Source organism: Poeciliopsis prolifica, unplaced genomic scaffold, assembly GCF_027474105.1.
Source record: "Poeciliopsis prolifica strain line A6 unplaced genomic scaffold, Auburn_PproV2 SCAFFOLD001, whole genome shotgun sequence".
NCBI lineage: Eukaryota > Metazoa > Chordata > Actinopteri > Cyprinodontiformes > Poeciliidae > Poeciliopsis > Poeciliopsis prolifica.
The window spans coordinates 12907395-12917334 of record NW_026562376.1 but is presented as its reverse complement, the minus strand read 5'-3'; the positions used below and the strand labels follow the sequence as shown (position 1 = coordinate 12917334).

The 9940-nt window shown below is 38.0% G+C and overlaps 1 protein-coding gene across 1 annotated transcript in view; it reads left to right on the top strand.

Moving 5' to 3' along the window:
• The first annotated feature begins 655 nt into the window (after positions 1-655).
• The window catches only part of LOC129365017 (zinc finger protein 469), a 140856-nt gene continuing 131571 nt past the window's right edge, over positions 656-9940 (top strand). Inside the window, exon 1 of the mRNA XM_055037965.1 lies at positions 656-683. The gene's annotated coding sequence lies outside the window, so the exon portion shown is untranslated. The remainder of the gene's footprint in view (positions 684-9940) is intronic.

The window sequence follows — 9940 nt, the reverse complement described above, 5'->3', positions numbered from 1 at the left end:
ATTAGAGTCTAATTCTCTTCACGTGCGGACTGGCAGAACAGTAGTTTGTTTGTGTTACAGAATAATCCTTAATCAATCCAAACCAAACTACAGTGTCTCATTATTTCCTGGAGCGTGCTAGCTTTGTACAGATGAAAACATGTCTGACTGGTTTAAACAGGGTCCTAAAAAAAGGGCACAGAAGAAGCTTGAACAGACTATTCTAATGTATATGCACAGACAGACAAATGAGCACATAAGTGGTGATAGGGCTGGCTGAACCCGATGCATGGAGTGACTTTTGAAAGAACGCAGAACAGAACTTGGACAAGTGTTCATAGTGTTGAAGCAAATAAAAGTTTTTTAAAAGGAAAAAAAAACAACTTCAGCTGAACAAAAGACACATAAGAACTTCATGCATCATTTGAATGTAATTGTTGGATATTTTGCCAGAGATTAATAATAGACAGAATGCTGGACGCTGCACAGCATCATATTTTTTTCATTAGGCAGAAAGCAAGCAGCAACATAGGGTGAGGATATTAGATGCACCAAAAGTTGAATCTGTGTGGGCCCTACAGTAGGCACCACATGTTACTCAGGACTTTCCCAACTGCATTTCCTCATTATCGGATCTCTCCTTTCCAGATCTTTCATCACTCCTTGGCACTGATTCCACAGAGAGAACGCCTGCACACCAAAAAGTAAGTCTCTGATGTGGTCACACTTGGACATTTATGTCCTTTTCTTCCTTGTGTCTGTTCTTGTCGTGCTTTTATATGGAGTTCTGATTCCACTTCATGCACACAAACATATTCTGTAGAAAAGCTTGAGTGACACGCTTCAAAGCTCTGATTTCCTACCGCCCCCTGGGAGGAGCTGTCCATTACACTGACAGGCTTGACTTTTTAAAAATATTATTTGATATCAGGCCAGAGAGGTTACAAAGAGACAGATGCTGTCAATGAGTGATGGATGAGCTTCTTTTAAGAGACCATCAGGGAAATAATAGGAGGCCCAGCGAGCCATGAAAGCACAAAGCTAAGCTAGGACAGTCTTCACTGTCTATCCCTTTCCTGCTCACATCTTGGTAACTGTCAGCTTGAAAAATGTCACCAATTAGAAAGTATGATAATGTAAAGGTAGTTTTATGTGATGGATTGTGAAGCCTCTCTGGTGATTGTGATTATCAGAGAGGCTGTAACAAAGAAGCAAAGGTTGAACAATAAAAGCCGTGAAAAAGCTGCAGCTCTGCTACGGAAAATTTATTTTTCAGTTTTTATCTTGATTATAGTCTTTGTTTTTAACTAAAGGTATTCATAAAATTTAATACAATACATTTGCAAATAAACCTAAAGAGACATCAATAAAACTGATATAGGCTTTCAGAAAGATACACAATTTGATGGCAACAATCAAACATAGACTCAGATGGTGTTACAAAATCACAAAATGGAATAATAAATTTTGGTTTTAAGAACATTCTGACAGAAAATGTTTAGACATCAGTTTGTGACTTTAAGCTCAATGGTTATAGAGTAAAACAATGATCTAACAATAATCTGTGAATAGCTTCTTCCACTCTGTGAATAAAATCATAATTTGACAACTGCATCTTGTAATTTATTCACATTTTTTAAAGGGTTTCCTGAATTTTGTATTTTTTAAATGAAAATTTATTGAACATCATATAATGACTCTAAAACAAAAGAAGAAATAGAAGAAATCTACAAAGATGCACATACTTATTCCCAGCCCTGTCTGTGTGTTTTACATGAGGAGAGGAGACAGGGTACCCATGTTGCTGTTTCCAATCCACGAGGCAGTCTGCTATTCTTTCATTTGAATGTCAAGAAACATGAACAAGTCTAATTACACAAGTTTCATCATGTTCAAGTCTCAGATGTAAACATGGATCTCTTCCTTTTTTCAACTTATTGAAATGTATCAGATGTTTAAACAGGAAAGTAATACAGAAACATTTTCTTCAATGCAGCACTATCACACCCTTATTTCTCTAAAAGTTGAGCAGAATTGAGGCCATGGAGACAAATAGGCAGCATTTACTAGCCTCCAATTCCCTTTTTAATTAAAACATTTTGACTTAATGTTTCGTCTGACGCCAGACTTGGGACCAGTACCGGAGAATGAGTCAGAGCTGAAGAAAAAGAGCCCAAAGAAGAGAAAGATGGACGGAGACAGAGATTGAGGACTTCTTAGTCAAAACAAACTGTGCAGACAGGCAAACCATAGACAAATTATCTAGTTTGTCTTTATAGTTCCATATAGCTCATGGTTTAAGGCTGCTCTTATAATGATTTATATTCACACATAAAAAGGCTAAAGCTTAGATGTGTGCATGAGTCCTGTTGGGGTTGATAGTTGACAATTGCAATTAATCTTAAACCAGTCATACACCCGCTCTTTTTCTGTTCTTGTTTTAATGCCCACAATCAAAAGTCTTGGCTACAGTTTGAATAACTTAATCTCAATAAATGCCTCACCAATTCTGCAGACAGCTAAAAAGCAGTAAACACGAACTGTCCCAGTTTTCAATTTGACAACGCTATTAGAGAAGCAAACCAAAGTGGGTCCAGGAAAACCTATGCTATTAAAACGGTGACATCAGTGTGGTAAAATCATAACACACGGGCTTTGAAAGCAGTTAGCTGACCCTGTGAGAGTTTTGCACGGTGGTATTTAGCTGAGAGAAACAGCAGACCTCTGGTGTCCGCACACTCCTGGAGAACAGCAACAACACCGAGGTTCAACAGCTCTACCTGTTTAATTTAAGTTTGTTTTTTTAAGTATTCACAGTGCAAGCTTTACAGAAACCTTTGCTAATGGTAATAAACAATGGTAATATTTTAGAAGTACCACAATATGCTAATCCGTGTGTGGGTGTTTGTGTGTGGGAAGAGGATATGACTTAGCAGATGCTTTCTTGCCAAAGATGTGTCTTGGACTGTGTTAAGAGTTGGGACAGTGTGTCTGTTTGTGGGCGCGGGATTGTTTTTTACCATCTTTGATCTTATTGCTGGGAATAGTTGATTTAGTGTGCCTATAAGTCAAACTTTTCTCACTTGGCTGAGGACTTCCAATGCTCCGATATCAAAATCTCCCTACCTCAGACCCAGAGCTACCTTGTAAATCCATTAAGACATAAATTATCAGAAGAATGATTCAGTTTGGTGCTGTGGGTTTTTAAGGGGTAATCAGAAGAAAGGATAACACTGTTTATATGTTCTCTGGTAGCAGAGGAGAATGTTCATCTGTCCTGGGGTAAAGGAAGGGAAACAGAGGGAAGCTGTGGCGTCTTGTCCTTCGCCAGCCGCCTTGACCACTGGCATGTCTGTCTCTGTTGCTCTACCCCAAACAGTCATGTTAGTTTGTTCATCTCTTCAAATGTACAATCTCTTCTGACTCTCTGCGAGGTATGAATGGGAACATCGGGGCGCCTCATGTGGGGAGGTAGATGATTCAAGTGGCTGTCGGTATTCTTTTTCCATCAACATCTTTTTACCCACAGCTGATTGCTACCACATTGATGATGGTTAGTCAGGGGGGAGTGCTGAATACTTCAGAGCCGCTGTGCCAGACCGGCTTCATTCTTTGTGGCATGAAGAGTCGGGTGTCAACCTCTGGCCTGTTGCCACCCTAGCATCACTGTCGCATCCCACATCCCCAAATCTGTCCCTGATCCACATCCCTACTAAAGCCCTGGCTGTGGCTTCAGTAGTTTTACTGATCTGCAGTTGTGTTTTCAAGAGTCAACAAAGACACTAGTTGAGAGTTAAGGAATTCGGCTAAGAGCTTTTTGGATAATTTCACAAAGACTCTTTTGTTTTATATATGACTTATCCAAATTAGTTTTCTTTTTTCCAACCCCAAATCCCTGCAGTTTCCCGCAGCCTGTCTCCCCCTCTGCCTCATCTCATCTCTGTGTAGAATATGAGCCTTTTGCTATCAACCTCCAACATTATATTTGACTCATTTTCCAGACTTCTCAGCTCTCTCAGTCTGGGTTTTATAAGAGCAACAACTTTATATTCATGTCTCATGCAATTTAATCTAGAAATTAGAAACTGTAAAATTTTGAGTCAGCATGGAACTAATTTTGTAAGTGTGCATTAAACCAAACCTTCTGGCCTCCTTTTTTATTTCTTTCTGGCATACCTATGCACCCCTTGTTTAGCTTATTTTATCTCTGGAAACTGTTACTCCTATCCAGAAACACTGATGTTATAGCACTGATACATGATAGATATAGGCATGTCTAAGCAGGACCATAGTCAAGAATTGAACATATGCATTTATTTTAAAGCAACCTACCTCTCCTAGCATTTATCATTAAGTTAAAAAAACAAACTACTGGGAACCCTTTTTCAGTTGCAAATCATTCAATCTCATAGTAGCTTCTCAATGGATTTAAGCATCTGGAGATGTTGAGAAAATCTTTGTGAAGGTCAATCCATCTTCAGAATGAAGAAAAAAGGATTTAAGGGACTTTGAACATGACATTATTGTTTGTGTCAGATAGGCTGATCTCAATATTTCAGAAAATGCTGATCTATAGGGATTATCACCAGAACCATACCAGAACATACACAACTGAAAAAGTTGTGTATGTGACATATAACACAGTCTCTTTTTGTACAACTCATCAATCCTTGGAACAGGTGGTCTACAGAAGCAGAAGAGCACACTAAATGTCATTCCTGTTGCCTGAGAACAGAAAAATGAGGTTACACTGGACACAAGTGCATCAAATTTGAACAAAAACAGATTAGCACAATGTTGACTGTGCTGGCGAGTCTCAATTTAAACTGCAATATTCATATTGTTGCCAACGGTTTTCAAAGTTTAGAGACCATTTGCAGCCCTTAGAATCTGTTTTTGTTTTTTCCAACCACAGTTCTAGAAGAGTCCAAATGTGATCATTTAGCAAATGGATCTGATACTAATGTAGACACATTTTGTCATTTTAAACTTAGTAGCATGGACCCAAAGTTTATGTCAATGGCTCATGCTTACAATTGAGCTTTCTTAGCATTCTTTAGGCCTTTATGTATCAGTTGAACATTGGCTAAATGTCACTGCCGACCGGTGAATTGTTACTGACCACTGTCAAATCTGCCCATGTCCCGGCTACTTTCAGGAGAATAACACACCATATTTCAAAGCTCAAATTATCTCAGGCTTGCCAATGAGTTCCTTGTGCTTCAGTGGCCTTAACTGTCACCAGACTTCTGTCTATAGCTCAAAAATCTGCAGCAACATGTCAACATCTACCAGAATCTGTGGGCAAGGTTTCCATCTCATGGTTGAATCTTTGCCATGAACAATGGATGTATTTTTGATGGCAAAAGGGAGACCAACTCAGTAAAAGCAAGGTGTAACTAACGAAGTGGCTGATGAGGGTATTTCAAACTAATCCAGACTCCCAAGAGCCTTTTAGGAAGTGGGAGGGCTGCAGACTGGAGGTGTGGCGCTTGTGTACAGATGTATATCATTCTTCTATGTGACATTTATGGAAAGGTTTACTACAGCAACAATCAAGGAGCTTTATTAGCACCCAATTACTACCATAAAATTTCTTGGATCTGCTCCTTTTTCCTCAAGTTCTTCTAAGTACTATTAAAAACAAGGAACTGCCAAACCTTAGATCCACAGAGACAGAATATTTGCCCAATTGCATCAGTTTGTTCCAATTATTAGTACAGAGTACACAACTGCTGAAGAGTACATGAGGGTGCTAAGTTATGTAAAAGCTGCTTTACCTCGAATAAGAAGTAAACCAGACAGAAGAAACGAGGCCAAGTGTACATGGGCCACAGTGGAAGAAGATGATGATGGTTATTGGCCTGAACAATAACCTACACTTACACCTCGCTTTAGACATAGTTCACTTACATTGAAAACAATAGTGGTGAGATGGGAGATTGTATTATATACAGAGATCATTGCCAGGAGCTGATGCAATACAGAACTGCTTGTTTGAAGAACAGAATTTCGTTTTCAATAGCTGCCACAAATCTAGCCAACACTTTGATACAACCGCTAAAGAACAGAGCTCGCTCTAAAATATATTCTTCTGTGGTTGTAATGCAAAGCTTCTTCTTGATGTTTCTGGGATATCTTCCAGCTCATGCTGAAAGCTCTTTGGGCACCATTGTAGAGATTCCACATCACAGTAGAGGCTGCTGAATTTGTTCTGTTTCACCAGAGACCTCAGTGATATACAGGATTTATCTTCACTCTGACTTTATACTCTAAGGTAATATTAGAAATGAAGAGCTGCAGTCCTTCTGGGAATTTTACGGAAGGAAATGATCATGAAGACTGTCCAGTACTGGCAGCAGAATGGCTGCTTCATTACACGGACAGGTCCACTAGATGTATCGAAATGAATTGCTTTAAGGAGGCATTTCCTTGAGACAGACAGACTGCTTAGAATGACTGATGACGGGGCTTTAAAGGACCCAAAAGACTTCTGCTTTCTGGTGTGTTGTGATATTATTAAAGCCTGCAGTTATCTTGCTTTCTTTCTACACACTTCACAACCATTTTCAGAAGGTCTATTCCCACATGAACATTTTTCAAAACCACCCCAGTGTTTTCCTTTTTTTTTTCTCTTGCCTGTACAATAGAGTTGAACTCAACAATTACTTTCAGTAAACAAGATTCTGAAAGCCACAGAAAAAAAAAGATCCCTGCCAATCAGAGCTCCATTGCAATCCTTTTTTTTTAACAATACAAAATTCAAGTAATTTTAAAATACAATCCTGTAAAACATTCCAGCCATAATGTGGAGCTTGGATATCTCGTGTTGCGACAATTGACATAGTCATTCAAGACATGCAGTTAACCAGCCTGACCTTTGGGCACAATAGTCATGATTGGCTGCCAGTACTTTGATGCAGCCAAAGCTTGATGGCATTTCCTAATTTTCAGAAGAATCCCGCAAGGATTCACATAAAGGAATTTCTTTTTAACCTCTGCATGACCCAATTTTTCAGATGTGAAAAGGAAATATAACGTTAGATTATGAATGGATATCACTATGCCCAAATGTTTATGGTTCTGCAGCTACGCTGTATTGTATTTTAATTATATTTAGTTTTTTCAGTTTTTAACACTACTAACCAGAATAATATAGAAAAAGCCATTAAATAGTATTTCATATCTAGCCATATTTGTGATTATGAATTGCTTTAAGGAGGTATTTCCTTGAGACAGGGAGGCTGCTTAGAGTGACTGATGACGGGGCTTTAAAGGACCCAAAATACTCCTATTCTTTAAAATATTAAAGAATTTTTCTAACAAGAGAATCAAGTCTCTTTATATAATGGTTTAGTTGAATTTGCAATTGTTTGTCTACAGGTGCAAAATAAAGGAAGGAATGCACAAATGGGATTGTTTCGTAACAAAATAGATCTCAGTTTTGGCTAATAGATGAACTGAAACCTCCAAAAACTCAGTTTATGTATTTTATTTATTTATTTATTTATTTTTATTTTGTTTTTCTTTTAATGTTAGACACAACATGTGTTTCATGGTAGAAATAGAAACACGAGAACCATTGCAGCTAGGATTTCTTCAGTGAAACATAATGTTTGCTCATTCTGATTTGGATGCTGTACTGCTGAAAAGTTCTGCTGCTACTCCTGCCACTTTTTCAACATCTGTTTTGATGCGTAACCATGTAAACTGAAAACGTGTTTGCACATGGGAGCATCTAACTAAGCTTTCGAAGCCCAAATAATGCCTGGAATAAAACCCCAAACTCAGATGAGTTGATGAGAACATGTCATAAATGTATGCCAGAGGAAAAATGAACCGCAGGAGAAAAGAGAAAAGTTAAAATGTGTTTTCCTCAATTGTCATGAGTAATATCTGAATGTTGGCAAAAAGAGAAATTAAAGTGTTCTGTAGAATGCAATAAGAGGACTGGGAATGAAGCATTGCATCTGTATTTCTTTAAGACAGAGCTGCAAAAGAGTGTTTCAGGTACTTATTCTTAACCTGGATCTCAAACTTTATAGTGTATAGGAAAAGATTGCAGAGCATAAAGAATAAGAGAGAAGGGAGTGAGCTTCTGTCAAGTGGGCTTGTTTTGTTGTTGCTCTGTGTAGATGTGGATCTGTGTGCTGTAGATTTGTGTCCGTGTCATGAACCTGGGCAGTTCATAACATTGACAGAAACTCACAAGAGATCACTTTTGGATAAACAGTGACAGCAAAATGTAATTTCATATGCCTTGTTTCTTCTTCCAAGCTTGATCACACAACCTAATTTATCAATCCAGCTCTGTTAAATGGCTAAGCATTCTCAGTTTTTTGTGTATATCTTCAATATGTTATAACACAGAGATTTTATCTTTTGGAAATTTAGTACTTTACATTTTAATTTATGTTTTCCTCTTTTACTTCCATTTTCCTATTTGTGTATTTTGGTTTCTACCTGCCATCCAGGCTTTGTTTCATTCTCAGATTTCACTATTTGACGTCAGGCATCACTAGTTATTTTGATCTGGGAGGTTTTTAATTTCCCAGCAAATTGTTTTGGTTGTTTAAGCCAGAAAGCGAGTGAATAGGCTTTAATGCTTCTTTTGTTTGAAGCCATTTGGCTTGACTGATTATGGAAGGTTGCCTTGCAGATGTATGCATTAAGAAAAAAGAAAAGGCTCTCTGGAGGACATGAATAGAGAATGGATGAATGTACAGTGCTCCTGTTGTGCTAAAATGTGCAGTTGAGCCTTTGAGAGTCTGCATGCGGTTCAGGATGTTAGTGTATGCGGTTGTTTCCGCGTCTTGTCTCCAGGCAGCCTGAGTTGCCACATGATTGATGACTTGTGTACTAAAGTGAAAGTCTCTTAAATTAAACCAAAATGGTGCTCAAATGCATGACTTCATCAGACCTGCTCAACTCTATGTAGGTTTAATGAAATGTGGCAAATTCTTCTCCTTCATCTCAGACCATGCATTTTATTCCTCGACCGTGTTCTTTAGCTGCCATCATTGCGAGTGCTCACACACTGGATGATTTGCAGCAACTGAACTCATTTTTGTGTCATTATGATGCTGTGGTTATTAGTAAGATATCTGATACTTGTTTTAAAGCACTTAAAGTCACATATTACAGCATTAGTCATAGTCTGCTCCAGTGCTCATGGAGGAGAATAAAAACAGCAAATTGAAAGTGTACTCATATTGAATATAAAATTAAATGGGAACAGATTTTTTCTTCTCTTTTTCTCCCACCTTTCCTGCCTTCATACTAGAGGCATACCTTATGACATGGCATTTACTACTCAACAAAAAAGATATCTGGAGTTTTTCTAATATCAGCTAAAAGCATGTATCTCTGAGCGTTTACATTTTCATGTCGTGGTAATTTTCTAAAGTCATGTGACCAAAACCTGCAGTACAAGTAAAAGGCTGAAAACTAAAAATGGCAGAGCCTCCACAGCAGCAGCCCTAAAAGCATCTAACACACCTGTCTTTTGCTAGATTTGTATTTTGTATATCAAATTCATCCATTGCCTAACCTTGTCTGATATAGCAGGGTCTGGCATGGTAACTAGTGCCTCAATCCTTAGCTGAAAGATCGGGTGTATCATGGACAGGTCACTAGCCCATCATAGGATAATCAAATCCTATGATCTCTGCTATTCAACCAACAGATAAAAACATGACAAAAATATTTGAGTTGATGTTGTTCAGTAGCAGATAAGTAAAAAATAAAGCATTTTGAGTGATCAGGAGTCTGTGCAAATGTGTAGTCTGCAAAAGTTAACAAAAATGCCTGGTTTGTTTTTAAATAAAAGTAGATCTCTCCTTGCTTAAACTGAATTGAAGAAGTCAAATCAAATGCTGTACTAAAGTCTTCTAGTAAAAATTAAGAGAAGGAATAATTTAAAGTCCTACAAATGATGACCAAAACTCGACTAATCACCAAC